This window comes from Ambystoma mexicanum, unplaced genomic scaffold (genome assembly GCF_040938575.1).
Source record: "Ambystoma mexicanum isolate Mex_15411 unplaced genomic scaffold, UKY_AmexF1_1 Mex_scaf1, whole genome shotgun sequence".
Classification (NCBI taxonomy): Eukaryota; Metazoa; Chordata; class Amphibia; order Caudata; family Ambystomatidae; genus Ambystoma; species Ambystoma mexicanum.
Window position 1 is genome coordinate 1,211,447 of NW_027182324.1, and position 15,538 is coordinate 1,226,984.

General features: G+C 41.2%; 11 non-coding genes across 11 annotated transcripts; all 11 read right to left on the reverse strand.

Annotated features, from left to right (window-relative positions):
* Window positions 1–962: 962 nt before the first annotated feature.
* On the reverse strand, window positions 963–1,035 carry TRNAK-UUU (transfer RNA lysine (anticodon UUU)). The gene has a single exon. It is a non-coding gene; the product is annotated as a tRNA-Lys (tRNA).
* Window positions 1,036–1,806: 771 nt separating this feature from the next.
* Window positions 1,807–1,879, reverse strand: TRNAK-UUU (transfer RNA lysine (anticodon UUU)). Its single transcript has one exon. It is a non-coding gene; the product is annotated as a tRNA-Lys (tRNA).
* A 768-nt stretch (window positions 1,880–2,647) lies between these two features.
* TRNAK-UUU (transfer RNA lysine (anticodon UUU)) lies at window positions 2,648–2,720 on the reverse strand. Its single transcript has one exon. It is a non-coding gene; the product is annotated as a tRNA-Lys (tRNA).
* A 768-nt stretch (window positions 2,721–3,488) lies between these two features.
* Window positions 3,489–3,561, reverse strand: TRNAK-UUU (transfer RNA lysine (anticodon UUU)). The gene has a single exon. It is a non-coding gene; the product is annotated as a tRNA-Lys (tRNA).
* Window positions 3,562–4,330: 769 nt separating this feature from the next.
* TRNAK-UUU (transfer RNA lysine (anticodon UUU)) lies at window positions 4,331–4,403 on the reverse strand. Its single transcript has one exon. It is a non-coding gene; the product is annotated as a tRNA-Lys (tRNA).
* Window positions 4,404–5,171: 768 nt separating this feature from the next.
* On the reverse strand, window positions 5,172–5,244 carry TRNAK-UUU (transfer RNA lysine (anticodon UUU)). The gene has a single exon. It is a non-coding gene; the product is annotated as a tRNA-Lys (tRNA).
* Window positions 5,245–6,854: 1,610 nt separating this feature from the next.
* TRNAK-UUU (transfer RNA lysine (anticodon UUU)) lies at window positions 6,855–6,927 on the reverse strand. Its single transcript has one exon. It is a non-coding gene; the product is annotated as a tRNA-Lys (tRNA).
* Window positions 6,928–9,379: 2,452 nt separating this feature from the next.
* On the reverse strand, window positions 9,380–9,452 carry TRNAK-UUU (transfer RNA lysine (anticodon UUU)). The gene has a single exon. It is a non-coding gene; the product is annotated as a tRNA-Lys (tRNA).
* A 768-nt stretch (window positions 9,453–10,220) lies between these two features.
* On the reverse strand, window positions 10,221–10,293 carry TRNAK-UUU (transfer RNA lysine (anticodon UUU)). Its single transcript has one exon. It is a non-coding gene; the product is annotated as a tRNA-Lys (tRNA).
* Window positions 10,294–13,586: 3,293 nt separating this feature from the next.
* On the reverse strand, window positions 13,587–13,659 carry TRNAK-UUU (transfer RNA lysine (anticodon UUU)). The gene has a single exon. It is a non-coding gene; the product is annotated as a tRNA-Lys (tRNA).
* A 768-nt stretch (window positions 13,660–14,427) lies between these two features.
* On the reverse strand, window positions 14,428–14,500 carry TRNAK-UUU (transfer RNA lysine (anticodon UUU)). Its single transcript has one exon. It is a non-coding gene; the product is annotated as a tRNA-Lys (tRNA).
* Window positions 14,501–15,538: the final 1,038 nt, after the last annotated feature.

A 15,538-nucleotide genomic window follows, 5' to 3' on the forward strand; every position in this document is an offset into this window, starting at 1 on the left:
ACTCTGGACTCCACTACCTTAGAGTCATATTGCCCAAGGTTGCGATGCCATCAGAAATAGCACATATTAGAATGAGCAATTCATATTTCCTGCTTAATTTTTTGTAAAAGAAGCAAAGGTACGCCTGAACCGTGACTTGAACCCTGGACCCTCAGATTAAAAGTCTGATGCTCTACCGACTGAGCTATCCAGGCACAGGGATCACTGCCCATTTGAAACTTGATTTTCACTCTACAGCACCTCCATACATGGCTACCTCACTGGTCAATAAAGGAAATTAATTACTAGTGCATTACACACATTTTGACACTGGAGACATAACTTTTTTCAGTCATTCCGTATCCAGATATAGAGATTTGCAGCATCTAGGACTTTAATGTTCACCCACTTACGGATTTGAATGTTTTGCCACATTCATGAGTGCAAACTTGCTCCCCAGTAAAGACGAACATGTGCTCCTCAATGCACACACTGGGCAATGCAGTCCACTCTAAATCGACGATTAATGACATGCTCGTTTTGTGCAATGGAGTTTCAGTCAATTGGAAAACATTTTGAAAAGTTATATTGCAACAGAAGCCCAGCGTTAAAAAAGTGGATTTCACTTCTAAATGATTACATGAGGAAGGAAAGGAGACCAGATGCAAAAAAGGTGCTGTGGCTTAGTTGGTTAAAGCGCCTGTCTAGTAAACAGGAGATCCTGAGTTCGAATCTCACCAGCGCCTGTCTGCTTTTTTTTCGACCAATCTGTCTCCCCAATATTAACACTTTGTACAAAGTTTGCTATTTCATGCTATTTAGAAGCACAGTCAGGCTTGAAATGTTGGCAAAGCATCCAAGAACTCTGGACTCCACTACCTTAGAGTCATATTGCCCAAGGTTGCGATGCCATCAGAAATAGCACATATTAGAATGAGCAATTCATATTTCCTGCTTAATTTTTTGTAAAAGAAGCAAAGGTACGCCTGAACAGGGACTTGAACCCTGGACCCTCAGATTAAAAGTCTGATGCTCTACCGACTGAGCTATCCAGGCACAGGGATCACTGCCCATTTGAAACTTGATTTTCACTCTACAGCACCTCCATACATGGCTACCTCACTGGTCAATAAAGGAAATGAATTACTAGTGCATTACACACATTTTGACACTGGAGACATAACTTTTTTCAGTCATTCCGTATCCAGATATAGAGATTTGCAGCATGTAGGACTTTAATGGTCACCCACTTACGGATTTGAATGTTTTGCCACATTCATGAGTGCAAACTTGCTCCCCAGTAAAGACGAACATGTGCTCCTCAATGCACACACTGGGCAATGCAGTCCACTCTAAATCGACGATTAATGACATGCTCGTTTTGTGCAATGGAGTTTCAGTCAATTGGAAAACATTTTGAAAAGTTATATTGCAACAGAAGCCCAGCCTTAAAAAAAAGTGGATTTCACTTCTAAATGATTACATGAGGAAGGAAAGGAGACCAGATGCAAAAAAGGTGCTGTGGCTTAGTTGGTTAAAGCGGCTGTCTAGTAAAAAGGAGATCCTGAGTTTGAATCTCAGCAGCGCCTCTCTGCTTTTTTTTTCGACCAATCTGTCTCCCCAATATTAAAACTTTGTACAAAGATTGCTATTTCATGCTATTTAGAAGCACAGTCAGGCTTGAAATGTTGGCAAAGCACCCAAGAACTCTGGTCTCCACTACCTTAGAGTCATATTGCCCAAGGTTGCGATGCCATCAGAAATAGCAAATATTAGAATGAGCAATTCATATTTCCTGCTTAATTTATTGTAAAAGAAGCAAAGGTACGCCTGAACAGGGACTTGAACCCTGGACCCTCAGATTAAAAGTCTGATGCTCTACCGACTGAGCTATCCAGGCACAGGGATCACTGCCATTTGAAACTTGATTTTCACTCTACAGCACCTCCATACATGGCTACCTCACTGGTCAATAAAGGAAATGAATTACTAGTGCATTACACACATTTTGACACTGGAGACATAACTTTTTTCAGTCATTCCGTATCCAGATATAGAGATTTGCAGCATGTAGGACTTTAATGGTCATCCAGCCCACGCATTTGAATGTTTTGCCGCATTCATGAGTGCAAACTTGCTCACCAGTAAAGACGTACATGTGCTCCTCAATGCACACACTGGGCAATGCAGTCCACTCTAAATCGTCGATTACTGACATGCTCGTTTTGTGCAATGGAGTTTCAGTCAATTGGAAAACATTTTGAAAAGTTATATTGCAACAGAAGCCCAGCCTTAAAAAAGTGGATTTCACTTCTACATGATTACATGAGGAAGGAAAGGAGACCAGATGCAAAAAAGGTGCTGCGGCTTAGTTGGTTAAAGCGCCTGTCTAGTAAACAGGAGATCCTGAGTTCAAATCTCAGCAGCGCCTGTCTGCTTTTTTTTCGACCAATCTGTCTCCCCAATATTAAAACTTTGTACAAAGATTGCTATTTCATGCTATTTAGAAGCACAGTCAGGCTTGAAATGTTGGCAAAGCATCCAAGAACTCTGGACTCCACTACCTTAGAGTCATATTGCCCAAGGTTGCGATGCCATCAGAAATAGCACATATTAGAATGAGCAATTCATATTTCCTGCTTAATTTTTTGTAAAAGAAGCAAAGGTACGCCTGAACAGGGACTTGAACCCTGGACCCTCAGATTAAAAGTCTGATGCTCTACCGACTGAGCTATCCAGGCACAGGGATTACTGCCCATTTGAAACTTGATTTTCACTCTACAGCACCTCCATACATGGCTACCTCACTGGTCAATAAAGGAAATGAATTACTAGTGCATTACACACATTTTGACACTGGAGACATAACTTTTTTCAGTCATTCCGTATCCAGATATAGAGATTTGCAGCATCTAGGACTTTAATGTTCACCCACTTACGGATTTGAATGTTTTGCCACATTCATGAGTGCAAACTTGCTCCCCAGTAAAGACGAACATGTGCTCCTCAATGCACACACTGGGCAATGCAGTCCACTCTAAATCGACGATTAATGACATGCTCGTTTTGTGCAATGGAGTTTCAGTCAATTGGAAAACATTTTGAAAAGTTATATTGCAACAGAAGCCCAGCCTTAAAAAAGTGTATTTCACTTCTAAATGATTACATGAGGAAGGAAAGGAGACCAGATGCAAAAAAGGTGCTGCGGCTTAGTTGGTTAAAGCGCCTGTCTAGTAAACAGGAGATCCTGAGTTCAAATCTCAGCAGCGCCTGTCTGCTTTTTTTTCGACCAATCTGTCTCCCCAATATTAAAACTTTGTACAAAGATTGCTATTTCATGCTATTTAGAAGCACAGTCAGGCTTGAAATGTTGGCAAAGCATCCAAGAACTCTGGACTCCACTACCTTAGAGTCATATTGCCCAAGGTTGCGATGCCATCAGAAATAGCACATATTAGAATGAGCAATTCATATTTCCTGCTTAATTTTTTGTAAAAGAAGCAAAGGTACGCCTGAACAGGGACTTGAACCCTGGACCCTCAGATTAAAAGTCTGATGCTCTACCGACTGAGCTATCCAGGCACAGGGATCACTGCCCATTTGAAACTTGATTTTCACTCTACAGCACCTCCATACATGGCTACCTCACTGGTCAATAAAGGAAATGAATTACTAGTGCATTACACACATTTTGACACTGGAGACATAACTTTTTTCAGTCATTCCGTATCCAGATATAGAGATTTGCAGCATGTAGGACTTTAATGGTCACCCACTTACGGATTTGAATGTTTTGCCACATTCATGAGTGCAAACTTGCTCCCCAGTAAAGACGAACATGTGCTCCTCAATGCACACACTGGGCAATGCAGTCCACTCTAAATCGACGATTAATGACATGCTCGTTTTGTGCAATGGAGTTTCAGTCAATTGGAAAACATTTTGAAAAGTTATATTGCTACAGAAGCCTAGCCTTAAAAAAAGTGGATTTCACTTCTAAATGATTACATGAGGAAGGAAAGGAGACCAGATGCAAAAAAGGTGCTGTGGCTTAGTTGGTTAAAGCGCCTGTCTAGTAAACAGGAGATCCTGAGTTTGAATGTCAGCAGCGCCTGTCTGCTTTTTTTTCGACCAATATGTCTCCCCAATGTTAAAACTTTGTACAAAGATTGCTATTTCATGCTATTTAGAAGCACAGTCAGGCTTGAAATGTTGGCAAAGCCTCCAAGAACTCTGGACTCCACTACCTTAGAGTCATATTGCCCAAGGTTGCGATGCCATCAGAAATAGCACATATTAGAATGAGCAATTCATATTTCCTGCTTAATTTTTTGTAAAAGAAGCAAAGGTACGCCTGAACAGGGACTTGAACCCTGGACCCTCAGATTAAAAGTCTGATGCTCTACCGACTGAGCTATCCAGGCACAGGGATCACTGCCCATTTGAAACTTGATTTTCACTCTACAGCACCTCCATACATGGCTACCTCACTGGTCAATAAAGGAAATGAATTACTAGTGCATTACACACATTTTGACACTGGAGACATAACTTTTTTCAGTCATTCCGTATCCAGATATAGAGATTTGCAGCATGTAGGACTTTAATGGTCACCCACTTACGGATTTGAATGTTTTGCCACATTCATGAGTGCAAACTTGCTCCCCAGTAAAGACGAACATGTGCTCCTCAATGCACACACTGGGCAATGCAGTCCACTCTAAATCGACGATTAATGACATGCTCGTTTTGTGCAATGGAGTTTCAGTCAATTGGAAAACATTTTGAAAAGTTATATTGCAACAGAAGCCCAGCCTTAAAAAAGTGGATTTCACTTCTAAATGATTACATGAGGAAGGAAAGGAGACCAGATGCAAAAAAGGTGCTGCGGCTTAGTTGGTTAAAGCGCCTGTCTAGTAAACAGGAGATCCTGAGTTCGAATCTCAGCAGCGCCTGTCTGCTTTTTTTTCGACCAATCTGTCTCCCCAATATTAAAACTTTGTACAAAGATTGCTATTTCATGCTATTTAGAAGCACAGTCAGGCTTGAAATGTTGGCAAAGCATCCAAGAACTCTGGACTCCACTACCTTAGAGTCATATTGCCCAAGGTTGCGATGCCATCAGAAATAGCACATATTAGAATGAGCAATTCATATTTCCTGCTTAATTTTTTGTAAAAGAAGCAAAGGTACGCCTGAACAGGGACTTGAACCCTGGACCCTCAGATTAAAAGTCTGATGCTCTACCGACTGAGCTATCCAGGCACAGGGATTACTGCCCATTTGAAACTTGATTTTCACTCTACAGCACCTCCATACATGGCTACCTCACTGGGCAATAAAGGAAATGAATTACTAGTGCATTACACACATTTTGACACTGGAGACATAACTTTTTTCAGTCATTCCGTATCCAGATATAGAGATTTGCAGCATCTAGGACTTTAATGTTCACCCACTTACGGATTTGAATGTTTTGCCACATTCATGAGTGCAAACTTGCTCCCCAGTAAAGACGAACATGTGCTCCTCAATGCACACACTGGGCAATGCAGTCCACTCTAAATCGACGATTAATGACATGCTCGTTTTGTGCAATGGAGTTTCAGTCAATTGGAAAACATTTTGAAAAGTTATATTGCTACAGAAGCCTAGCCTTAAAAAAAGTGGATTTCACTTCTAAATGATTACATGAGGAAGGAAAGGAGACCAGATGCAAAAAAGGTGCTGTGGCTTAGTTGGTTAAAGCGCCTGTCTAGTAAACAGGAGATCCTGAGTTTGAATGTCAGCAGCGCCTGTCTGCTTTTTTTTCGACCAATATGTCTCCCCAATGTTAAAACTTTGTACAAAGATTGCTATTTCATGCTATTTAGAAGCACAGTCAGGCTTGAAATGTTGGCAAAGCCTCCAAGAACTCTGGACTCCACTACCTTAGAGTCATATTGCCCAAGGTTGCGATGCCATCAGAAATAGCACATATTAGAATGAGCAATTCATATTTCCTGCTTAATTTTTTGTAAAAGAAGCAAAGGTACGCCTGAACCGTGACTTGAACCCTGGACCCTCAGATTAAAAGTCTGATGCTCTACCGACTGAGCTATCCAGGCACAGGGATCACTGCCCATTTGAAACTTGATTTTCACTCTACAGCACCTCCATACATGGCTACCTCACTGGTCAATAAAGGAAATTAATTACTAGTGCATTACACACATTTTGACACTGGAGACATAACTTTTTTCAGTCATTCCGTATCCAGATATAGAGATTTGCAGCATCTAGGACTTTAATGTTCACCCACTTACGGATTTGAATGTTTTGCCACATTCATGAGTGCAAACTTGCTCCCCAGTAAAGACGAACATGTGCTCCTCAATGCACACACTGGGCAATGCAGTCCACTCTAAATCGACGATTAATGACATGCTCGTTTTGTGCAATGGAGTTTCAGTCAATTGGAAAACATTTTGAAAAGTTATATTGCAACAGAAGCCCAGCGTTAAAAAAGTGGATTTCACTTCTAAATGATTACATGAGGAAGGAAAGGAGACCAGATGCAAAAAAGGTGCTGTGGCTTAGTTGGTTAAAGCGCCTGTCTAGTAAACAGGAGATCCTGAGTTCGAATCTCACCAGCGCCTGTCTGCTTTTTTTTCGACCAATCTGTCTCCCCAATATTAAAACTTTGTACAAAGATTGCTATTTCATGCTATTTAGAAGCACAGTCAGGCTTGAAATGTTGGCAAAGCATCCAAGAACTCTGGACTCCACTACCTTAGAGTCATATTGCCCAAGGTTGCGATGCCATCAGAAATAGCACATATTAGAATGAGCAATTCATATTTCCTGCTTAATTTTTTGTAAAAGAAGCAAAGGTACGCCTGAACAGGGACTTGAACCCTGGACCCTCAGATTAAAAGTCTGATGCTCTACCGACTGAGCTATCCAGGCACAGGGATCACTGCCCATTTGAAACTTGATTTTCACTCTACAGCACCTCCATACATGGCTACCTCACTGGTCAATAAAGGAAATGAATTACTAGTGCATTACACACATTTTGACACTGGAGACATAACTTTTTTCAGTCATTCCGTATCCAGATATAGAGATTTGCAGCATGTAGGACTTTAATGGTCACCCACTTACGGATTTGAATGTTTTGCCACATTCATGAGTGCAAACTTGCTCCCCAGTAAAGACGAACATGTGCTCCTCAATGCACACACTGGGCAATGCAGTCCACTCTAAATCGACGATTAATGACATGCTCGTTTTGTGCAATGGAGTTTCAGTCAATTGGAAAACATTTTGAAAAGTTATATTGCTACAGAAGCCTAGCCTTAAAAAAAGTGGATTTCACTTCTAAATGATTACATGAGGAAGGAAAGGAGACCAGATGCAAAAAAGGTGCTGTGGCTTAGTTGGTTAAAGTGCCTGTCTAGTAAACAGGAGATCCTGAGTTTGAATGTCAGCAGCGCCTGTCTGCTTTTTTTTCGACCAATCTGTCTCCCCAATGTTAAAACTTTGTACAAAGATTGCTATTTCATGCTATTTAGAAGCACAGTCAGGCTTGAAATGTTGGCAAAGCCTCCAAGAACTCTGGACTCCACTACCTTAGAGTCATATTGCCCAAGGTTGCGATGCCATCAGAAATAGCACATATTAGAATGAGCAATTCATATTTCCTGCTTAATTTTTTGTAAAAGAAGCAAAGGTACGCCTGAACCGTGACTTGAACCCTGGACCCTCAGATTAAAAGTCTGATGCTCTACCGACTGAGCTATCCAGGCACAGGGATCACTGCCCATTTGAAACTTGATTTTCACTCTACAGCACCTCCATACATGGCTACCTCACTGGTCAATAAAGGAAATTAATTACTAGTGCATTACACACATTTTGACACTGGAGACATAACTTTTTTCAGTCATTCCGTATCCAGATATAGAGATTTGCAGCATCTAGGACTTTAATGTTCACCCACTTACGGATTTGAATGTTTTGCCACATTCATGAGTGCAAACTTGCTCCCCAGTAAAGACGAACATGTGCTCCTCAATGCACACACTGGGCAATGCAGTCCACTCTAAATCGACGATTAATGACATGCTCGTTTTGTGCAATGGAGTTTCAGTCAATTGGAAAACATTTTGAAAAGTTATATTGCAACAGAAGCCCAGCGTTAAAAAAGTGGATTTCACTTCTAAATGATTACATGAGGAAGGAAAGGAGACCAGATGCAAAAAAGGTGCTGTGGCTTAGTTGGTTAAAGCGCCTGTCTAGTAAACAGGAGATCCTGAGTTCGAATCTCACCAGCGCCTGTCTGCTTTTTTTTCGACCAATCTGTCTCCCCAATATTAAAACTTTGTACAAAGATTGCTATTTCATGCTATTTAGAAGCACAGTCAGGCTTGAAATGTTGGCAAAGCATCCAAGAACTCTGGACTCCACTACCTTAGAGTCATATTGCCCAAGGTTGCGATGCCATCAGAAATAGCACATATTAGAATGAGCAATTCATATTTCCTGCTTAATTTTTTGTAAAAGAAGCAAAGGTACGCCTGAACAGGGACTTGAACCCTGGACCCTCAGATGAAAAGTCTGATGCTCTACCGACTGAGCTATCCAGGCACAGGGATCACTGCCCATTTGAAACTTGATTTTCACTCTACAGCACCTCCATACATGGCTACCTCACTGGGCAATAAAGGAAATGAATTACTAGTGCATTACACACATTTTGACACTGGAGACATAACTTTTTTCAGTCATTCCGTATCCAGATATAGAGATTTGCAGCATCTAGGACTTTAATGTTCACCCACTTACGGATTTGAATGTTTTGCCACATTCATGAGTGCAAACTTGCTCCCCAGTAAAGACGAACATGTGCTCCTCAATGCACACACTGGGCAATGCAGTCCACTCTAAATCGACGATTAATGACATGCTCGTTTTGTGCAATGGAGTTTCAGTCAATTGGAAAACATTTTGAAAAGTTATATTGCTACAGAAGCCTAGCCTTAAAAAAAGTGGATTTCACTTCTAAATGATTACATGAGGAAGGAAAGGAGACCAGATGCAAAAAAGGTGCTGTGGCTTAGTTGGTTAAAGCGCCTGTCTAGTAAACAGGAGATCCTGAGTTTGAATCTCAGCAGCGCCTGTCTGCTTTTTTTTCGACCAATCTGTCTCCCCAATGTTAAAACTTTGTACAAAGATTGCTATTTCATGCTATTTAGAAGCACAGTCAGGCTTGAAATGTTGGCAAAGCCTCCAAGAACTCTGGACTCCACTACCTTAGAGTCATATTGCCCAAGGTTGCGATGCCATCAGAAATAGCACATATTAGAATGAGCAATTCATATTTCCTGCTTAATTTTTTGTAAAAGAAGCAAAGGTACGCCTGAACAGGGACTTGAACCCTGGACCCTCAGATTAAAAGTCTGATGCTCTACCGACTGAGCTATCCAGGCACAGGGATCACTGCCCATTTGAAACTTGATTTTCACTCTACAGCACCTCCATACATGGCTACCTCACTGGTCAATAAAGGAAATGAATTACTAGTGCATTACACACATTTTGACACTGGAGACATAACTTTTTTCAGTCATTCCGTATCCAGATATAGAGATTTGCAGCATGTAGGACTTTAATGGTCACCCACTTACGGATTTGAATGTTTTGCCACATTCATGAGTGCAAACTTGCTCCCCAGTAAAGACGAACATGTGCTCCTCAATGCACACACTGGGCAATGCAGTCCACTCTAAATCGACGATTAATGACATGCTCGTTTTGTGCAATGGAGTTTCAGTCAATTGGAAAACATTTTGAAAAGTTATATTGCAACAGAAGCCCAGCCTTAAAAAAGTGGATTTCACTTCTAAATGATTACATGAGGAAGGAAAGGAGACCAGATGCAAAAAAGGTGCTGCGGCTTAGTTGGTTAAAGCGCCTGTCTAGTAAACAGGAGATCCTGAGTTCGAATCTCAGCAGCGCCTGTCTGCTTTTTTTTCGACCAATCTGTCTCCCCAATATTAAAACTTTGTACAAAGATTGCTATTTCATGCTATTTAGAAGCACAGTCAGGCTTGAAATGTTGGCAAAGCATCCAAGAACTCTGGACTCCACTACCTTAGAGTCATATTGCCCAAGGTTGCGATGCCATCAGAAATAGCACATATTAGAATGAGCAATTCATATTTCCTGCTTAATTTTTTGTAAAAGAAGCAAAGGTACGCCTGAACAGGGACTTGAACCCTGGACCCTCAGATTAAAAGTCTGATGCTCTACCGACTGAGCTATCCAGGCACAGGGATTACTGCCCATTTGAAACTTGATTTTCACTCTACAGCACCTCCATACATGGCTACCTCACTGGGCAATAAAGGAAATGAATTACTAGTGCATTACACACATTTTGACACTGGAGACATAACTTTTTTCAGTCATTCCGTATCCAGATATAGAGATTTGCAGCATCTAGGACTTTAATGTTCACCCACTTACGGATTTGAATGTTTTGCCACATTCATGAGTGCAAACTTGCTCCCCAGTAAAGACGAACATGTGCTCCTCAATGCACACACTGGGCAATGCAGTCCACTCTAAATCGACGATTAATGACATGCTCGTTTTGTGCAATGGAGTTTCAGTCAATTGGAAAACATTTTGAAAAGTTATATTGCTACAGAAGCCTAGCCTTAAAAAAAGTGGATTTCACTTCTAAATGATTACATGAGGAAGGAAAGGAGACCAGATGCAAAAAAGGTGCTGTGGCTTAGTTGGTTAAAGCGCCTGTCTAGTAAACAGGAGATCCTGAGTTTGAATGTCAGCAGCGCCTGTCTGCTTTTTTTTCGACCAATATGTCTCCCCAATGTTAAAACTTTGTACAAAGATTGCTATTTCATGCTATTTAGAAGCACAGTCAGGCTTGAAATGTTGGCAAAGCCTCCAAGAACTCTGGACTCCACTACCTTAGAGTCATATTGCCCAAGGTTGCGATGCCATCAGAAATAGCACATATTAGAATGAGCAATTCATATTTCCTGCTTAATTTTTTGTAAAAGAAGCAAAGGTACGCCTGAACCGTGACTTGAACCCTGGACCCTCAGATTAAAAGTCTGATGCTCTACCGACTGAGCTATCCAGGCACAGGGATCACTGCCCATTTGAAACTTGATTTTCACTCTACAGCACCTCCATACATGGCTACCTCACTGGTCAATAAAGGAAATTAATTACTAGTGCATTACACACATTTTGACACTGGAGACATAACTTTTTTCAGTCATTCCGTATCCAGATATAGAGATTTGCAGCATCTAGGACTTTAATGTTCACCCACTTACGGATTTGAATGTTTTGCCACATTCATGAGTGCAAACTTGCTCCCCAGTAAAGACGAACATGTGCTCCTCAATGCACACACTGGGCAATGCAGTCCACTCTAAATCGACGATTAATGACATGCTCGTTTTGTGCAATGGAGTTTCAGTCAATTGGAAAACATTTTGAAAAGTTATATTGCAACAGAAGCCCAGCGTTAAAAAAGTGGATTTCACTTCTAAATGATTACATGAGGAAGGAAAGGAGACCAGATGCAAAAAAGGTGCTGTGGCTTAGTTGGTTAAAGCGCCTGTCTAGTAAACAGGAGATCCTGAGTTTGAATGTCAGCAGCGCCTGTCTGCTTTTTTTTCGACCAATCTGTCTCCCCAATGTTAAAACTTTGTACAAAGATTGCTATTTCATGCTATTTAGAAGCACAGTCAGGCTTGAAATGTTGGCAAAGCCTCCAAGAACTCTGGACTCCACTACCTTAGAGTCATATTGCCCAAGGTTGCGATGCCATCAGAAATAGCACATATTAGAATGAGCAATTCATATTTCCTGCTTAATTTTTTGTAAAAGAAGCAAAGGTACGCCTGAACCGTGACTTGAACCCTGGACCCTCAGATTAAAAGTCTGATGCTCTACCGACTGAGCTATCCAGGCACAGGGATCACTGCCCATTTGAAACTTGATTTTCACTCTACAGCACCTCCATACATGGCTACCTCACTGGTCAATAAAGGAAATTAATTACTAGTGCATTACACACATTTTGACACTGGAGACATAACTTTTTTCAGTCATTCCGTATCCAGATATAGAGATTTGCAGCATCTAGGACTTTAATGTTCACCCACTTACGGATTTGAATGTTTTGCCACATTCATGAGTGCAAACTTGCTCCCCAGTAAAGACGAACATGTGCTCCTCAATGCACACACTGGGCAATGCAGTCCACTCTAAATCGACGATTAATGACATGCTCGTTTTGTGCAATGGAGTTTCAGTCAATTGGAAAACATTTTGAAAAGTTATATTGCAACAGAAGCCCAGCGTTAAAAAAGTGGATTTCACTTCTAAATGATTACATGAGGAAGGAAAGGAGACCAGATGCAAAAAAGGTGCTGTGGCTTAGTTGGTTAAAGCGCCTGTCTAGTAAACAGGAGATCCTGAGTTCGAATCTCACCAGCGCCTGTCTGCTTTTTTTTCGACCAATCTGTCTCCCCAATATTAAAACTTTGTACAAAGATTGCTATTTCATGCTATTTAGAAGCACAGTCAGGCTTGAAATGTTGGCAAAGCATCCAAGAACTCTGGACTCCACTACCTTAGAGTCATATTGCCCAAGGTTGCGATGCCATCAGAAATAGCACATATTAGAATGAGCAATTCATATTTCCTGCTTAATTTTTTGTAAAAGAAGCAAAGGTACGCCTGAACAGGGACTTGAACCCTGGACCCTCAGATGAAAAGTCTGATGCTCTACCGACTGAGCTATCCAGGCACAGGGATCACTGCCCATTTGAAACTTGATTTTCACTCTACAGCACCTCCATACATGGCTACCTCACTGGGCAATAAAGGAAATGAATTACTAGTGCATTACACACATTTTGACACTGGAGACATAACTTTTTTCAGTCATTCCGTATCCAGATATAGAGATTTGCAGCATCTAGGACTTTAATGTTCACCCACTTACGGATTTGAATGTTTTGCCACATTCATGAGTGCAAACTTGCTCCCCAGTAAAGACGAACATGTGCTCCTCAATGCACACACTGGGCAATGCAGTCCACTCTAAATCGACGATTAATGACATGCTCGTTTTGTGCAATGGAGTTTCAGTCAATTGGAAAACATTTTGAAAAGTTATATTGCTACAGAAGCCTAGCCTTAAAAAAAGTGGATTTCACTTCTAAATGATTACATGAGGAAGGAAAGGAGACCAGATGCAAAAAAGGTGCTGTGGCTTAGTTGGTTAAAGCGCCTGTCTAGTAAACAGGAGATCCTGAGTTTGAATCTCAGCAGCGCCTGTCTGCTTTTTTTTCGACCAATCTGTCTCCCCAATGTTAAAACTTTGTACAAAGATTGCTATTTCATGCTATTTAGAAGCACAGTCAGGCTTGAAATGTTGGCAAAGCCTCCAAGAACTCTGGACTCCACTACCTTAGAGTCATATTGCCCAAGGTTGCGATGCCATCAGAAATAGCACATATTAGAATGAGCAATTCATATTTCCTGCTTAATTTTTTGTAAAAGAAGCAAAGGTACGCCTGAACAGGGACTTGAACCCTGGACCCTCAGATTAAAAGTCTGATGCTCTACCGACTGAGCTATCCAGGCACAGGGATCACTGCCCATTTGAAACTTGATTTTCACTCTACAGCACCTCCATACATGGCTACCTCACTGGTCAATAAAGGAAATGAATTACTAGTGCATTACACACATTTTGACACTGGAGACATAACTTTTTTCAGTCATTCCGTATCCAGATATAGAGATTTGCAGCATGTAGGACTTTAATGGTCACCCACTTACGGATTTGAATGTTTTGCCACATTCATGAGTGCAAACTTGCTCCCCAGTAAAGACGAACATGTGCTCCTCAATGCACACACTGGGCAATGCAGTCCACTCTAAATCGACGATTAATGACATGCTCGTTTTGTGCAATGGAGTTTCAGTCAATTGGAAAACATTTTGAAAAGTTATATTGCAACAGAAGCCCAGCCTTAAAAAAGTGGATTTCACTTCTAAATGATTACATGAGGAAGGAAAGGAGACCAGATGCAAAAAAGGTGCTGCGGCTTAGTTGGTTAAAGCGCCTGTCTAGTAAACAGGAGATCCTGAGTTCGAATCTCAGCAGCGCCTGTCTGCTTTTTTTTCGACCAATCTGTCTCCCCAATATTAAAACTTTGTACAAAGATTGCTATTTCATGCTATTTAGAAGCACAGTCAGGCTTGAAATGTTGGCAAAGCATCCAAGAACTCTGGACTCCACTACCTTAGAGTCATATTGCCCAAGGTTGCGATGCCATCAGAAATAGCACATATTAGAATGAGCAATTCATATTTCCTGCTTAATTTTTTGTAAAAGAAGCAAAGGTACGCCTGAACAGGGACTTGAACCCTGGACCCTCAGATTAAAAGTCTGATGCTCTACCGACTGAGCTATCCAGGCACAGGGATTACTGCCCATTTGAAACTTGATTTTCACTCTACAGCACCTCCATACATGGCTACCTCACTGGGCAATAAAGGAAATGAATTACTAGTGCATTACACACATTTTGACACTGGAGACATAACTTTTTTCAGTCATTCCGTATCCAGATATAGAGATTTGCAGCATCTAGGACTTTAATGTTCACCCACTTACGGATTTGAATGTTTTGCCACATTCATGAGTGCAAACTTGCTCCCCAGTAAAGACGAACATGTGCTCCTCAATGCACACACTGGGCAATGCAGTCCACTCTAAATCGACGATTAATGACATGCTCGTTTTGTGCAATGGAGTTTCAGTCAATTGGAAAACATTTTGAAAAGTTATATTGCTACAGAAGCCTAGCCTTAAAAAAAGTGGATTTCACTTCTAAATGATTACATGAGGAAGGAAAGGAGACCAGATGCAAAAAAGGTGCTGTGGCTTAGTTGGTTAAAGCGCCTGTCTAGTAAACAGGAGATCCTGAGTTTGAATGTCAGCAGCGCCTGTCTGCTTTTTTTTCGACCAATATGTCTCCCCAATGTTAAAACTTTGTACAAAGATTGCTATTTCATGCTATTTAGAAGCACAGTCAGGCTTGAAATGTTGGCAAAGCCTCCAAGAACTCTGGACTCCACTACCTTAGAGTCATATTGCCCAAGGTTGCGATGCCATCAGAAATAGCACATATTAGAATGAGCAATTCATATTTCCTGCTTAATTTTTTGTAAAAGAAGCAAAGGTACGCCTGAACCGTGACTTGAACCCTGGACCCTCAGATTAAAAGTCTGATGCTCTACCGACTGAGCTATCCAGGCACAGGGATCACTGCCCATTTGAAACTTGATTTTCACTCTACAGCACCTCCATACATGGCTACCTCACTGGTCAATAAAGGAAATGAATTACTAGTGCATTACACACATTTTGACACTGGAGACATAACTTTTTTCAGTCATTCCGTATCCAGATATAGAGATTTGCAGCATCTAGGACTTTAATGTTCACCCACTT